Source organism: Calypte anna, chromosome 5 (assembly GCF_003957555.1).
Source record: "Calypte anna isolate BGI_N300 chromosome 5, bCalAnn1_v1.p, whole genome shotgun sequence".
NCBI classification, from domain to species: Eukaryota; Metazoa; Chordata; class Aves; order Apodiformes; family Trochilidae; genus Calypte; species Calypte anna.
Window position 1 is genome coordinate 11,105,841 of NC_044250.1, and position 16,584 is coordinate 11,122,424.

A 16,584-nucleotide genomic window follows, 5' to 3' on the forward strand; every position below is an offset into this window, starting at 1 on the left:
TAAAGTACACACTGGTGTAGCTCCATTACTATGGCTAATTAAGGTTATTGTTACATTCTTCAAATAAATATTAGAGATTCAAGCATTATTCTTCAGAGGCAATGCTGGAAATTAAAATAATAGGGAGAGTTTCCACTGACAGGATAAAAAGGAATCACAATAAATCAAAAGATTCCATTGTTACTTTCAAAGAGAAATACTACAGGTACCATAATTTCTGTATGCAAAGAACAAGCAGTATACTGAGAACTAGAGCTTACAGAAGGTAACCAGAAAGCACAAAAGAGTTTTCTTGGAATTCATCTTCAACCTTTCCAGCAAGCAATGAGGATAGATACAGATAGCAGAATGTAAGAACATAGGTAAACACATGTAAACCAGAGGTGAATACAATATCTCAACTGCAGGCACTACTATAATAAAAATACTATTAAAACTATGTCAAAACATATCTACTTAAATACATTACAGTTTTTTCATGTGCACATCCACATATACTTGCACTAAAACTTGAATAAAGTATATTCCTAATGTAGTGACCTACATTAATTTCCCAACAGAAGAAAAACATGAAAGAATCTGCAGGAAGATAATGTGTCCTCAGCAGATCAGGTGTGACAAAGGAAAAAAAAAAGGCACAGCCACAGCCTCCACACTTACAGGAGGTCATCAGAAAGAATCCCCCCTCTCTGCATATACTATACCAGAAGACCCACTGGAAGATTAGATATGTAGAGACAGTTGATCTAACACATAATTCACATGAGATGAATTTCTGTTAGTTGTCCTAGAGAGACAAGCTAAAACCAAGTTCTTTTCTACAGAGAATCCAATGCAAATATATTGGGCCTTCACATGCAACCCCTCTCCCAAAACAGTCACAGAAAGGTCTTTACATTTAATCCAGAAGGAACTGCATTGTGTCTTAAGGAATGCACTTGTCCCTGGAGTAAAATGGCATCCTTCCACTTAAGTAAATGGGGTTACACTGGCTTATACCTGTTGAGAATCTGCCAAATACCAAATTATAGCAAACCATTCCTCTGAAATAGCTCAATATTCAAATACAATGTATATTAAATCCCTCAAAATGTTCATTCTAATAATAATAAGCTAGTCAAGTATACAGCACCTCTCTTATCTAGAAAGCTCCCCAAACGTGATTCTTTACCTACTTCCACCTATTACCTCAATAGCTGAATTTGGTACTTCTGACATAAAATGCAGCAAATGTCTTTGGCATGATACTCTACTGCACTGAAGAAGGGAAGCGAGGATTAACTCAGACAGTTAAAACTATAAGAAGAAAGTAGATGGGCAACTACATCCCATCTTGGCTGGAATTAGGCCATGGCACTGAGGTTAACCCCCCTACTTATGCAAAAATACCACAGGTTTTTACTAACCACGAATGGTCAGAGAGAGTTTAACAAGGCCATCCACAACAATAATACAGATGTAAAAAGTAGGCAGAACAATATCTGAACATGTGATATTCTAGATAGATGTACTGACATATTCATACAATTGTAATCTAAAACGAGACAAAATGAGATTGCAAGACTGATGTAATGCAATTCTCCCACTGTACAAACATCTGTTTAAATATTGAGACTTCCTAAAAGCTTCACCTCAATAGTTTTGGAGCATTAATGGAGCCTCTGTAGAAGGAGGATCTGTGAGTAATGAGGAAATTTGCAGCACTCGCTGCCTCCTCCACACTGGGACACTGACCAATACACTTTACAAAGTAAACAATTCAACAACAGCCCTTCTGAAACAGCTCCTCCGTAGGGCAATCTATTCAGGAATTAAAGTCACATATATTGCAGAAAAGTCTCAAGATAGGGAGTGCTTTGCAGTATTTTATGTCAATTTTCCTGCATCAGCAGGTACTTATAGTAACATATTAATACTCCTTAAGTTGTGTAGCAGTTAGTTGGAATTAGTAAATACATAGTTTCATTAAAAATATTCTTTTCCAGTACATACATTTAATGTGCCATGAAGTATGGTGTATAAGAAATCACACCACCTTCAATTATTCTAAAAAGATACCAGTGTTCTTGTTTCTAATACAAGATATTTCAAGCAAGTAGCAAAATTGAGTGGTATCGGGAAGGGGTCTCAGAGAACACACAGGAAAATATAACTATAAACAAGCCATCATTCTGGTAGGAGGAAATACAAACAACCAGAATAAAAATAGTTGATGCACAAAAGCCATAATGAGGGGGTTGCTCAAAAAATAACTTCTACTTTGAATGGTTTGGATGAAATACAAATTATCCACAGAAAAGTGTGGACTGGCATAAATGTTTGTACAAAATTATAAGTATATTTCTAGAAGTATGCAAGAGACAACCGCCTGCATGCTGCACAAGGTCCCAACAACGCTCTGCGTAAGTGCTAGTGCAGAGAGTCCAAACCACTGCATTTTAATTACTATGCAGCCTCAGATATATTGCCTTTGATATGGAAATGTTCTTGTTCTCTCATCTTCACATACAGTCTCATGCACAGAAATCTTTATCTGATTCATAAAAAATAAACTAGAATCCAATCTCAACACCTGACCTCAGTGCTTAGAAGTTTTTTTACTAAGCATGGTGTCACTATAAAAAGAATGGGTAATATTGGTGTAAAGTTAGATATTTGGAGCAATGATATGAAGGATTTGCAGTTAGGAATCAAATCAATACTGCACCTCTGAGGTTTTACAGTTTTCTATTGCCTTGTGTCAGCCAACCAATAAGTGGAAAAACAATCGACTGTACATCTTTCTGTCTAGCTCAAGAAGAAAGAAAAACTATTTAAATGACATCCTGTCTTACTACCAATAGAAGAAATGCAACTTGAGCACTTGGTGTATCTAATACGTTCTGAAATCTAACAAATCACTAACATCAAACTTTCCAGCTTTTTTCTCATTTTTAATTTGTGCATAATATTTTTCTGTATTCTAATGGTATGCACTACAAAGTTCATGTGGGAAGAAGCAAAATGTTTCCCAAGCTTTAATTTATCATACAGGTAAAATAAAGAATACTTAAAACACAAACCTAGTACTTTTCTCTACCTTACATTAATATGCTGCTTCTAAGAAGGCCAAAAAAAATTTTCTTTGACAAATTCTACCGGCTTCTTGGGACAAATGTAAATATTCAGACCCACTTAGATGATTCTCCTTGCTCTATAGAATTACATTTATTTATTATAAAGAATATGATCCGTATGACCTCTCTATAGAAGATAATGATCCATCTGTAAATCATTTTGTTGCAGGTTATCTGTTTTTTATCACTTCTAGTACCTGTCTGTGCCTGATATGATACCCTTAAACACATTACCTTGATGGAATGTTTTGCCTGACTTCAAACAAACATCGGTTGATAGATATTTCTTCTCCACTATAAATGAATGACTCTGATTAACCTAGTTTACCAATATATCTAATGTTGTATTAGTCTTTTCAATTCACATGGCTTAAGAAATATTTGACTAAATTAATTTCCAAGCAATGATTTTCAGGCTTGGGATACTATTTTCTTTCTTCTTAATTTAAGGCGACAAAACAGTAAACACAGAACAGATAGGAATGTTTTAAAATATACAGGAGGAAAGAAATGTCTATGTACTGATTCTTGTTTCTTTAAGAGAAAATCCATTTTTCAGGTTCCTGTTGTACTAATTGAAAGAGAATTATTTAAAACTTCACTGAATACTTGAATATACGATGGGTTTGTATAGCAGTTTCACCAGTGCCAAAGAACTCTAGACTTTCTGAAAGACAATAAACTAAAAATTGGCAGGAAATCTCTTCCAATGATGTCACAAATATTTGTTGTTGCCACAGAATAATGTTTTAAAAGAACACCTACTTCTGTGCTGAAAAGGCTTTGGGAACATGTAATTATCCAGTTTTATCACTGTAGAAATCGCCTGCTTTCCAGTACATATATCGATCAGATCTCTCCCTTCTGTGCAGATCAGCCTCTAAATAAACAGACATCACATATTCCACACAGGCATCACACCAGCCCACTACACAACCTCACTAATGAAAGAAATTAGCCATATTTTGTTGTTTTCATACTATGACCTCATGGCCTGTAATGATACATCAAAAAATACTGTTGGAGAATAGTTTGTCCAAAAAATTCTAAGTAGCTCATACAAAATCAAAGGAAATTGAGTGTTCTGGTAGTAAGTCCCCTAAAGTTTCCATTCCTACCTAAGGAAAAACAAAACCAAACCAAAGAAAACAATAGCAACAAAAATTACACAAATAGACACTGCAAGAGACAACTAGTAACTGGCACAAACTTGAACCTTGCACCCTTGTGTTTTGCTGCTATTTGGCAAGTAAGCTATATGTGAACTACCAAATATATTATAAAGCAGTACTTCTCTCCCAGGTTCTGACATCATACAAAAATGTTTCAAAGCTACATCTCTGGGATTTAGTGTATTAACTGAAATGTTTTTAAAATGTGTCCTTCAATCGACACAGCTTATATAGACACAAACACCCCTATTTACATAACTTTTAAAACATTAGTCATTACACACAACCTCTGCCAAACCAGCCCACTGATCTTTCAAGTCACACTATGTAAAAGAAATATACATCACTCCATTGTATGGGATATCAAGAAAAGTGTACAGCGACTTCTCTTTCCTAAGTAACTTTTGATCCATGAAATAAAGAAATAAATTGATGGAAGCCTTTAAGTGTGAGCTATACACTTTTAAGGGGGAAATCAAACCAAGTGTAAAAGATGAATGGATATGCTTCCTGAAGTGATAGCTCCCAAGGTGACTACAGTTTTTAGCAGATACAAAGTCATGACTAAAGAAACTTTCTAATGTCCACCAAGAAAAAACTGTATTTGGTTTTGCTATCATCATGCAAAGCTTTATTACCACAAGATACTCCAAGGCCCTAAGAACTACAAATGTACATAGATATTTTTGACTAAAAATACGATCAAAGATGCAAAAGAGGTGTCCAAAAGGCTTCTTTTTTTTCCCCATTGGGCAAAATAAGTTCAGCTGCAAATGACCACTAACAATTGCTGGCCACATATTAAAAACCACTAGCTAGGAATCAAGCACTGGCAGTTCCCACTTGTGAACAAAATCCAATTGACAAGTGAAGGCAACTAACTCTGGAAACGGGTTACTATTTTCTGCAGGCAGCAGTGGTCTTACAAAGGTCTTACAAAGGATATTGGTGGGCTCTGCTTTGTTTCTCTTCTCACTTTCATCAGTGTAAACATAAGAAGGAAAAAATGAACCTGAGTTACGTAAGTTCAGCAGAGAATCAGTAACGCGCAGGGAGAGACAGCCATCTGTCTCACTCCCTTTATGCGAAGTGTTATACACATGGCACCAGTTTGCGCCCTACGATCTAGCAGAAAGGGGAACTAAGTGAGCTTTGAAGCAGCCCAGCTGAAGTCTCCCAGCAGTACAGAAACAGAGTACTGAACATCAAGCAACAGAGAAAAAATAATGCATTTAGCAGAGGATGCGAGATTGCAGACCTAATGGCCTCTTACGTTCTCATCGCTGAATGAATTAAAGTTCTATTTATCCAGAGAGGAGGTTGGATAAATCAGGGAGTGAAACAAAAAGTATGACAGGAGAAAAGGAGCCAGGAACCGTAAATCTGGGGACAACGCGAGGAGACGCCAGTGGCCGGAGCCCGCGGCCCAGCGACCCTGGAAGGCGCGGGGTCCCCCGGCGGCAGCCGCTCCTTCCCCGCGGGGCTCCGGCTGTTCCTGCCCGCCACGGGAGCCCTTCCGACAGCATCCACGGCTCTGCGGGGCGAGGAGGGCCGGCACCCCCACCCCCGCCCCGGGGGGGCAGATCCGCTACAGGACCCAGGGCGCTGCAGCGAGGGGGGGTAGGAGGGGGGTGACCGGGCCACTCCTGACCGCCCCAGACGCGGGCCACTCGCAGCACGGCCGGGGCAGGGACGAGCCGAGCCCAGCCGGGTCCGCCGCCGGGCCCCAGCCCTCGCAGCCCCCCCCGCAGCGGGAGCCCGGCGGCAGCCAGGGAAGCGGCCTGGAGAGCGGTGCTCGGAGCGATGCCCAGGGCTCACCTTCCCCTCCCCCCGCAGAAGTGCGCTTCAAAATGGTTTTGCAGGCGAGTCTGGCCAGGCAGCGCTTGGTGCATTGATTCCAAGTGCAGTGCCTGGTTTGGTTTCCGTATATTCTTTGGCTTTTAATAGCTAGCTGAGGAAAAAAGAAAGCATTATTGTTTTCTTTCTTTCCTTCTCTCATTGCCTATTCTAAATTTGACTCCAAAGTTTAAGCAGTTGAATTGGCTAATTCTGAATACAGTCTATTGAGAGACCAGACACAGCAGTATATCCCTGTATAGCAATAGATACAATGTGCTGAATTGGCAGTCTAATTATAAATGTGGCATTTGGACCTCCTTTCAGACCCAGTGCCACCTTACCTTATGAGGGAACTTCAACTACAGCAACTGTTCAAAACAAAATGCCATTACAGGATCAGCTTCACCCAACACTGGAACCAGCCAGGGGATTGTTTTACAAACAGCCTTTCTCACTTAACACAAGAATGTATTATAAGGAAAAGTTATGGATAGTGCAGAGTCTGAAGAAAAAGCATATGTAGTTTCTGCCAGGTGTTGAGCTACTTCAAACTGGAGTATACTCCAAATGACCTCATTATTTTCTTTTAAATGTACTCACTATAAATAGATTATTTCTTAGTTTTACTAGAATGAGCTGCTAGGTATCCTTGCTGTTTATATTCCGAGTGTAGCATGCATGTAACGTTGTGAGCACAGAAAAACGCATAATATCCTGGCTCAAAACAAAAACTTGCAATAAGATCTTGCCAAAGAACCATGATGTGCTGAAAAAAAGTTTTTTTAAAGCATCTCTCCCAAGGAAATATTTGTATATAATGGCAGACTACATACACATATCTTACATTCATTCTCATTATTTACTTTATGGTATAATGGCTTAATTAAATGAGTGGGCACAAGCACGTCAATAAAACAAGTCAAGTCAAGTCTAAGTCTCAAAACAGGTTTCAAAATTACTCCATTACACGAATTCAGAAGGGGATATTCGTTAATTTTTGGACTTCAAACCCTCTTTGGGTACTGGATAAAACTGTTCTTCCGCCCTCACGTTCAGCACTGAAGGTGGAAACACCAAAAATGTTAAAATTTGGGGGGTAAAATAAAACATTAGGAACAAAGTGCCGCTTGTGTGCCGAAGGCTATTTAAATTAGCTTAATAAACATATACCTTATCTACAAACAGCAGGCGAAGATATATTACTTTATCACAGAAAGTTTCAGCGTCTATGTTTTTGGGAAACACCCCTGGGACAGAACTAATCTGTCCTCCCCAGGCTCCCACCAGGCTGACTTTCCCTGCAGCCCCCACCCCACCCCCCGCCACAACACTAATTGTCTTTTCACGTTGCCACTTTCACTCCTTCCTGTCTAAGAAAAAAAAACAAAAACAAAAAAACAAAACAAAACAAAAAAACCAAAAAAAACCACAAAACAAAACAAAAGCAACCACAGCGAAACCGTCCGCAGAAAGCAAAGACAGCAATCAAATCGATATGATCAGTGCCTCTGATTGACCTCAAGGCCCTGCTCTGCTAAAGCACACAGCCCCTGCTGCAAAGCGGGTTAACTGCTCAACGCTGCTCAGCACAACTCAGGAAGGGAGCTGGGAAGCTCTCTCGGCACAGGAGCAACTCTCTGGCAGCTCAATTATTAGTGCACGCGTGGAAGTACCTGCTCACATCACGCCTATATGCTCTCCCTCACGTATCTACACACAGCTGCGCTCACGCAGGGGCGACCCCGCCGCCGGTACACGCGTGCATGCATTACACGAGCGGGCTCGGCGGCAGCACCGGTGCCCGCTCCTCCCCGGAGCAGGGCAAGCCGCAGAGGCACACTCATTAGCTCCCACTGATGATTCCTTTCAGGATCATGAATGGAACAATTGTCAAAAACTGCGGGAAAAAAAAACAAGCCCCGAGACTATTATATACAGACACAGCTTGTGTTCGCGCATGTGACATTTGCAGGCAACCCAGATTTGTTCATAAACTCTTCAGCATTATCCAAGATAAAACATTAAATTGCTTATACGGTTAAAGAGGTTTCTTATCCCAAATCAAAAAAACAAACAGCTTTGAAGGTAGGGAAAGCCAGGAAAAGAACAAGCTCTTCACCAGACACACCTTGCCTTACTCGTATCGTACAGCACCGTCTGTAAACAGCTGCGCTAGTTTGTTGCTACTGCCACTATTTTATTTTTAAATAAAAATAATAGTAAGTTAAATACTTCCTGAAAACTTACTTTGCATTTAGTTTAGGCACTATTCTTTTTTTCAGCTCGCAAAGGAAGCCGTTTTGTCCAGGTTAGGTATTGTCTACTTATGGATCAGCCTCTGGCTAAGGGTTTATTTTAATTTATGGCTTATGCATTCTTTTAAGGTCGATTTGCATGACCTCCGGCAAAGAGCTAAGGCAGCAAGAAATCCCAAGTCGAGTGTTGCCACAAAGCGGCACACATCTCCCATTCCCCCGATGTAAACAGAGCTCTCTGATGATGGACTGCTTTATTCCCCCCTCCTTGTGTATCACAAATTGGGATGCGATATCAATTTTAAACTTTTCACTATAACTTTATCCAAACCCTCTGCTTGGAGAGATAAGGCGCCGCCACAGGACTGCAAGTCCTCAGGACAGTGCCCCGGTGTGGCCAAAATCAACATTACCTCCTCCACTCCAGGAGCTTTGTATTATTCCATGCTCCATGGACAGCACTCATTTGTGGCGAACTTCAAAGCAGTTACCCACCTCAAACTTAACGGAGATTTTAAAAGAACCACTAAACTCTGTTCACCTTTCTCTATCCCGTGTCCTTTAGGGTTATGCGAGCCCTTCGGAGTAATGACAACAGCGCTGTGCTCTCAAAGATTTATTTAGGATTTTAATTTCCTCTCCCTCTCTTTCTCCCTCTCGTGTTAGTTCCGTACGTATAATATCTTCCCAGCACCATGCGTTCGCCTGCCGTGCGTGATCTTAAAATACAACGCTGATCTGTCACTACATTTTAAAATAAACTCTACTAGGGAAGGATGAGAAAGTGTTGTGATTTCAAGGTACTAGGGTCCCTATCGTCTGTGAAACCTCAGGATTTTGAATCCCCGGAAACTTGCACGGGGACGAGACTATAACTACTTTTCTCTAACCCTAACGGTGAAAAAAAAAAAATCAACAACAAAAAACCCACTCTCGTGGTATAAAAGTAAATAATCGTGCAAGGGGAGGCGGGGGGAGGGGGGAAATCAGCATTGTTAAAACCTAAACAACAGATCTACCTCCGGACGCTGCTGCTTCACTCAATTGCAACTAACAACCCATTAAAGACAGCGCAGGGGGAACCGGATTCTCTCCTGCAAAGCGACATAAATCCAGCGAAAACCCATTAAACCACCACCGCCACCACCAAGCCACGCAGCACTACACAGCACAGCAAACAACAGGTATACAACACAATAGGGCTTTTTTTTCCTGGTTACCTCCTCGGGATCCAGTGTGGCACAAAGCAATGGGAGAGCCTCCTTTTTTTTTTTTTTTGCAACGCGCTTCGGTAATTTTCATTAAAAAAAAAAAAAATAGGGAAGGAGGTGAAAGGTGAAAGGGGAGAGAGAAAGAAGAATAAATGGGTGGTAATTCGGTAAAATAAAATAAATAAAACAAATGCACTAGAGTCTGCTGGTGTTTCTCCGGGCCATGGATGTGCAGGATCCCGATCGTTAGAAGTTTGCGGATGGGTTGCCTGGAGATTTGGTTACAGTCAGGTTCATTATTATTTTTTTTTCCCTCCTGAAACAAGTGAAGGCGATGGTTACTGCTGTCAATCTTGGCAATCAATGTGAGCGGCCATGTCGTAAGTATTCAAAGCATTTCCCGTCGTGCAACATCAGAAAGTGAGTGGCCAGGGCATTGATCTGAGGAAGGCAAAAGGAGGCAGGGCTCCCCCGCCCAGACAGCACAGGCAAGATGAGACAACACAGAGAGAGAGAGAGGGAGAAGGGAAGAGAGAGAGAGAGAGGGAGGCTGAGAGCGAGCGAGCGGGGAAAGCAACAACTGCGGAGAAAGTGAGCACAAAACAGAAAGTGAAATCACCCCAGGCTGCCAGCCGCATCCCCGAGAAGCTATCACCACTCACATTGCTATTAGACAAATGAAACCTTAAACCTCTCTCCTCTAATGACCACTGATTGCTCGGAGTGGTGAGGAAAGGTACTAGAAAGTTACCGGGGAGGGGGTGCGAGGGCGGGGAGGGGAGCGAGGGCGGGCGGGGGCCGGAAAGGGAGGAGGGGGAGCGGGGGGGGTCCCGGGAGAGCCGGTTCGCGGGGCCGGGGCTGCGCGGGGGGAGCGGCGTAGTACACGCCGGCCCTCCCCCGCCCGGCACAGCCCTTCCTGGGGAGTGCGTGGGGAGACAGACACACGCGGGAAAAAAAAAAAAAAAAAAAAAAAAAAAAAAAAGAAAAAAGAAAAAAGTTATACCAGGATCCTGCTCGCAAAGAAGGAAAAAAAAAAAAAAGCGGGAGAAAGACAATCTGCAGGACATGGGAAGGACTGGTGGAGAAGCGGGGACGTGGAGAGCGCTCAGCAAGCGCTTGCTGACAGCTGATAAATGGGGCTCTGAGGAGCCCGATCCCATAGCCCTGTCAGGGTAAAAAGCACATGAAATATAAAGTATAAATTATAGTAGAGATGGTAGTCCAGCTACAGACAGGGGAGAGGAGGAAGCAGAAGTCACTCAGAGTCCACAAACTGTTTAGTGACGCGCCCAACAGAAAGGTAAAACGTGAGCACAGTTTAAAAGCGAAAGACAGGTATGACCGGAGAAGAAAAACTGACTTAGGATGGAGTCGAGCTGAAGCTGGGATTCTCGTGGCGACGAGAGATTTTAGCAGCGGCGATATATAAATATCTCCCCCTCTCCCTACCAAAAGGGATAGGGACTTGAATATCAGCTTGAATACCAATTTAGGAACCCACGCTCCCTTGGAAGTGCTAATTGGGACGGAAAAAAATCTGGGAGAAAGAAGGAAAAACTATAAGGAGTTGAGCAGAAAATCAACCAGTGGCACAGAGTTTTGCAAAAGCAAGTATCTCTGCTGTATTTTTCATTCCAAAGGTAAACATAAAAGACTCTTTCAAACTGTCAGGGGCCCGCAGATCAGGTGGGCAAACAGCGCTGCAAAGCTAACGTCTCCCTCTTTTGATAGTATTCACACCTAAGCTAAACTGTTGTTAAGATGGGAGTGCGGAAAGCAACCTCAAGCCCACAAAATGAGAGAGAAAGAAGTTGTTGATTCATCTCTGTATTTTTGGCACTTCATCCCCATTTTCCAGAAGGCGCCTGGAACAGTTAGTAACAGAGAAACTTTAATTTTAAAATAGCTTCATAACTTATCAAGGCCAAAAAGATGAGGATAAAGCCTGATTTCGCTTTCTTCCTCTCTTAAGTAAAAATTTGAGGAACAGGTTAGACCCAGAAGCATCCTCAGCCCCACTGCGAATGAATCTTGCTTCATAAAAACGTGATAAAAATTCAGCATTAACGTGATGGCATAGGGCTGATCTGACCTGGCTCTATTTCATTTTGTTAACAAGGTGTAAAACTCACCACACTACTGGAGTCCTGCACATTGCATGCTCTACCTTGCTAACCGAGGTACTATCGTCCCTCTCGAGTCGAGTCCAGGGATAATTAATTTTAATTCAGAATCTCTTGGAATAAAGGACCTATTCTATCTAGTGTTTTTGGCAATTCTAGTACTATAATGGGAGCAATCGAGCCCTGTTCAGCAAGCAGCAAACACCTTAAAACAGAAGTTTAAAATTACCTGGTAAAGCTTTATTATCAAATTAGCTAGCTGAGGGCAAGTTAGCTAATTTCTGTACATTCTTTCAATTTTAATAAAAGATACTAAAAACCTCATATTCGGAGACAGGGAGTAAATTGTAAGATTGTAAGTTCTGAGTTTGTATCCACCTGCATTCAGCTAATTCAAAGTATTCACCTTGCTGCAGTTATCTGGGCTATGAATTTAACAGCAGGAAATAGCTGCCTTTCCAGATATTGCTATGTCCATTTTAATCTTTAATTATAAGAATTCCTGTGACTGGTCACTGAGACTTTCCTTGTAACACATTTAAACCTTGTAACACGTTTAAACCTGCTGCAAGTAAGGGAAACATCTTGACTTTCTGTGTAACTAGTAGCTCTGGCGCGCCAAAAAAAATGACCTGTGTAAGAAAAGAGATGTTACGAGACTACAAAGAGCAACTATCCTGCCTTAGTTTGCAACCCAATCAATTTGTTACTGGAAGTTTTTTTTCTTTCAAGAAACAAGTAAGAAAGAAAAAAACCAAACCAAACAAACAACCCAAACTAAAAACCCACTCCTCAAATGTAGCGTCCTCCTTATTAAGAACGAGGTGGTAATGGGACAAGAGATAATTAACGCAACAGATAACTATAACCTCCCACCAAGCTCCAAATCGGGGGAGCATCTCGCCGCATTCCCGAAAATCCTGTGCAGGGAATGATACTCGGCTGGGGCAGGACACGCTGAGAAGCGTCCACATTCCCAGGCAGAGCGCAACTAACACTCTCTAGCTTGTTGCATCCCCTGTGTGATCAATTAAGTCACAGATGTAACACAGTGCCAGAGCGCTGCAACTTCTCCGCGGTAGGAAAAGAGGACTCCTTGGGCATTGTATGCAAATATTGCGTGTATGTGCGCTGCACAGGAATAATTGTGGTTCTCTCTTTGTTTGCATAAGTGAACACCCGCCGTGTAGATACATGTACACGTGCTGAGAAACAAGAAAACGCTTTTACTTTTAGCGTTACCATACCTTTAGGAATAAGGTTTTAAATTACTTCCCCTGCTTTTGCTTCATTAAGGCTAAAACCAGCCAGAGCAGCCAGCGCAGGCAGATGTTGAGGAGGGATGCTGAACCGCTGTGGGTCCTTGCAGAGGAAAGGGATCGGAGGCGCGCAGTTCATGTCAGGGCACTTACCTGCTCACAGCTGTCAATGCATTTTGCACTGTCTTTCTCATTAAATACGTACAAGCAAAGCAATATTCAACAAGCAAAGCAATCTGCCTTTGTGTTAAGTTTTACACACTGCATCTTTAGGATGATGAGTAAACCTACAACTCCTGTAGAGTTGGTGGAACAGTTTCAAAAGTTTTGATTCAAAAGGGCAAGAAATTCCACCTTAAAAGTCATTCACCCGATTCTAAACTCCCCTCTCTCCCTCGTTAATGCCGGACAATTAACAGGCATATTTATAAATGCCCTCTGCTGACACTCTCCGATAATGAAGACTTTTTATAGGCTTGTTAAAGATGTGCAGATAAACTTCTGCAAAATAATCAACAGCATCTGAGAGAAAGCTAAAGGAAAAGAAGTTAAAGCCTAATCATCCTATTGGGAGAAAGTTTTGTTAGACAAAACAGAAGCATATTACTGCACGTTTCTTCATAAGCAAATCCATCAGCTGACACGAGTTTCCCTAGAAAAGAACCTCTGGCGATCTCCTCAAAAATTTAGGGGACGTTTACATTTTATAACGTTCAAAGCAAACAAAAACTCTGTATTCCTGAGAGTATATTCTGCCAACACACTATATTGTCCTGGCGGAAAGAGGATCGAGCAGATTTTAATTTCATTTGAAAATGTGCATCATCTTGGTAGTGAAGCAAATAACACAGCAACAATCTCTCACTCCAACCCCCCCTTTGAAAAAAAAAAAAAAAAAAAAAAAAAAAAAAAAAAAAAAAGAGGGGAGGACGGGACTGGAAAACCACATAAAGTTTTACAAAGAAAATAAAAGCAAGTTTCACATGAAAACCCCTTCCTGTCTCGGAAAGTTCATTTTAAAGGTCCTCTCTGTAAATCTAAAGTGCAAACACCAGGCTAAGGTAGTGAGTGGATGGAATTTGCATGCTGATAAGAGAAAGCTGTTGTACTTACAGTGACAGAGGGCAGGCTGCGGAAGAAAAGCTGTTTGTGTTAGCCTGAGAGTCACCCAGGGCTGCAATGAGAGGAGAAGAGAGGAGTGGGAGTGCCAAGCTGGATACACCTTCACCGCATCTCATCACATCTGCCAGCCTCTCTCTCCCTCTCTCTTTCATTTCCACATTCCCTTTGTTCCTGAAAAAAAAAAAAAAAAAAAAAAACACGTCACATCAGTCCCCAGATGCAGTCTACACCAAAGAAAAAAAATGAATAATTCAATCAAACTGTGCATAGTCTCTAAGGCAATAAATCTATTGCACTTAAAGAAACGAAGGGTAATTACCGCTATAGAATTAGAATAAGGCCAGAGAGCTCAGGGAGCCCAGGGTCTGTAAACTCCACGGTCAAATAAAGTTTCATTTATTTAATCCTTTGACAAGTCCAATGTAAACTAAAGGGGAGGATCGGAACTTATTCCGGTTGGGCTTGAGCATGATTAAAGTGAATGTTATAAACGGAGAGCGCCCATCATCTGTAACAAACACAATGCAAGGAAGTAGAAGTGTTTCACTGCATCACCTCCAGGGTCCGTTCCCCCCTCCCTAATGAAGAACAGACCACACTTCTGCCGGCTTCTGCTGCTCTCTGCAAGTGCAACGGGAATCGCTGGCAGCCAGCAGCCGCCTTACCTGCTCCTAGATTGCCAGAAAAGCCTGACAAAAACTCAGGGTAACCGGCAATTTTTTTTCCACGCTCTAGCGGAGAGAAGCCTTGGGGGACTGGCACCAGCATGGATTGACTCGAAACGCTGCCCCTGACTTCTGGATTTGTTCTGGGCTGAGTTTGGGGACTGCCTGCCGGAGGGCGGGGGGAGCACGCTGGGGAGCGGATCCCAGCTGGGCAGGCGGCGGCAGCGCTGCCGGAGCCCTGCGACAAACCGGCCGAGGTAGGATGAAGGAGAGCCACACTTTTCCCTCTCCTACCTCTGACGTTGCTCTCTCGGCTCGGAGGTAAGACGACTCTATATTGTGTTTATTCACTGTGGGTAACTCAGGTCCCAGGGGCATGCTTCTGTATTAATGAGGGCGGCGGCTCAGGGCTGTGTCTCGGATCGTTATACTCAAATCAAGTTGGAGTTTAACGTCGGCCTCTGCTGCTTTACACTTTCAATCGCGTTCTTTGTAAACTTCTCCTGGGGGGCTGGGGGAGGAGAGAGAGAGAAGGAGGAGAAAACACAACCCCAGGTGAGACTCTGCTGTTCAGATGACACAGACTCTCGCTCTAATTCAGCCGGGTTTTGCGCCGGCCGGACAGATTAAAAAACCCTCCATTGACGTCGGGCATCACGCATCTCCTATACTTGAACCGCTTTAACAGACAGTCTTGATTTATCCAAAACATTAACGGAACTGTTATTCCAATAAAGGTAAACCAGAAAACACACATGCCTCTCCGCTCACTTGGGCTTTGTTTATGTGCTTAAAACGCCACCGTGAGGCGAGTGCAAATAAAGCAGCGAGAGCGACCGCCTGCCAAGGAGCTCTCGGATTAGCACTTCGCAAAGCAAAACAAACAGCCTTAGCGGCAGCGCGAAAGTCATCGAAGAATCCGCTACCAGCGGGCGCGGGGTCGGCAGCTCCGCCGCGGGATCTCTGCCCGGCAGCCTCCCCCCGCCCTGGGGCCCGCGGCCAGGACATGAACACGCTTCCGCTCGCTCTCATGGGCGAGAGAAAGAACGGTAGAAATTTATACAGGGAGATGGGAATTTACAGAGCAAACCGCCATCAAGAGCGCTCTCCTCGACCCTCTGCCCCGAATGCCTCTTCTTCCTTTGCCTTCGCTCACCAGCACTGAGCGCACCCTACGCCTTCCCTCGGGGGCACCTGGAGGGTGAGGGGAGCGCAGCTCGGCCCCTCTGCTCCCGCCGGCACCGCTCTCTGCCAAGCGCTTCCGACCGCCCTGCTCAAAAACAGTTTCTTCTCTCAGCCTGTGCCAGGGAGCACTTCTCACTCCTCTGCCCATCTTCTTTCTACCTCCTTCCCCGGCCAAAACCAGGCCAGTCGCAGTGCCCAGGCTTTCCTGAGGGGTTTTTCTTCTTTTGGGTGAGTTCGAGACAGAGGGTGGGTTTATGGTTTATAATTACATTTTTAATATTTTTAATTTTTTTAAACATATTTTTGTTGGAAGGGGAACGGAAAAAAGGAAAAAAAAAGAGTAGACCCGTGAGCCGTACCAGTGGTGACACTGCCAACAGTTCTGGGCAAGGCTCAGCACAGTGATTTTCTCAGGCACACGAAAGCTACAGGAATGGATCAGCTTTAGGACACAGGGGCACAATGCACCACAATACATTGTGGTTAAAAGACTTGAACCAGCAAGGGGTCCTCTCGTGGGATTTGTAACAACTGGTGAGACTGATGCTCTCCCCAAGCCACCAGAAATCATCCATCACATCAGGGCATCCTGGCATCCAGAAAAGCATCAACTGCACACTCAGTGTCACCAAACTTG

The 16,584-nt window shown here is 43.0% G+C and overlaps 1 protein-coding gene across 7 annotated transcripts in view; it reads right to left on the bottom strand.

Moving 5' to 3' along the window:
• Positions 1 to 9,652, bottom strand: part of SOX6 (SRY-box transcription factor 6) — a 334,845-nt gene extending 325,193 nt beyond the window's left edge. For 5 of the 7 annotated variants that reach the window (XM_030450944.1, XM_030450942.1, XM_030450940.1 and 2 more), the window contains exon 1: positions 8,375 to 8,506. The gene's annotated coding sequence lies outside the window, so the exon portion shown is untranslated. Of the gene's footprint in view, positions 1 to 7,800; positions 7,875 to 8,374; positions 8,507 to 9,602 lie in introns of those variants that run through there. The other 2 variants (XM_030450938.1, XM_030450937.1) reach the window with 2 other exon arrangements.
• Positions 9,653 to 16,584: the final 6,932 nt, after the last annotated feature.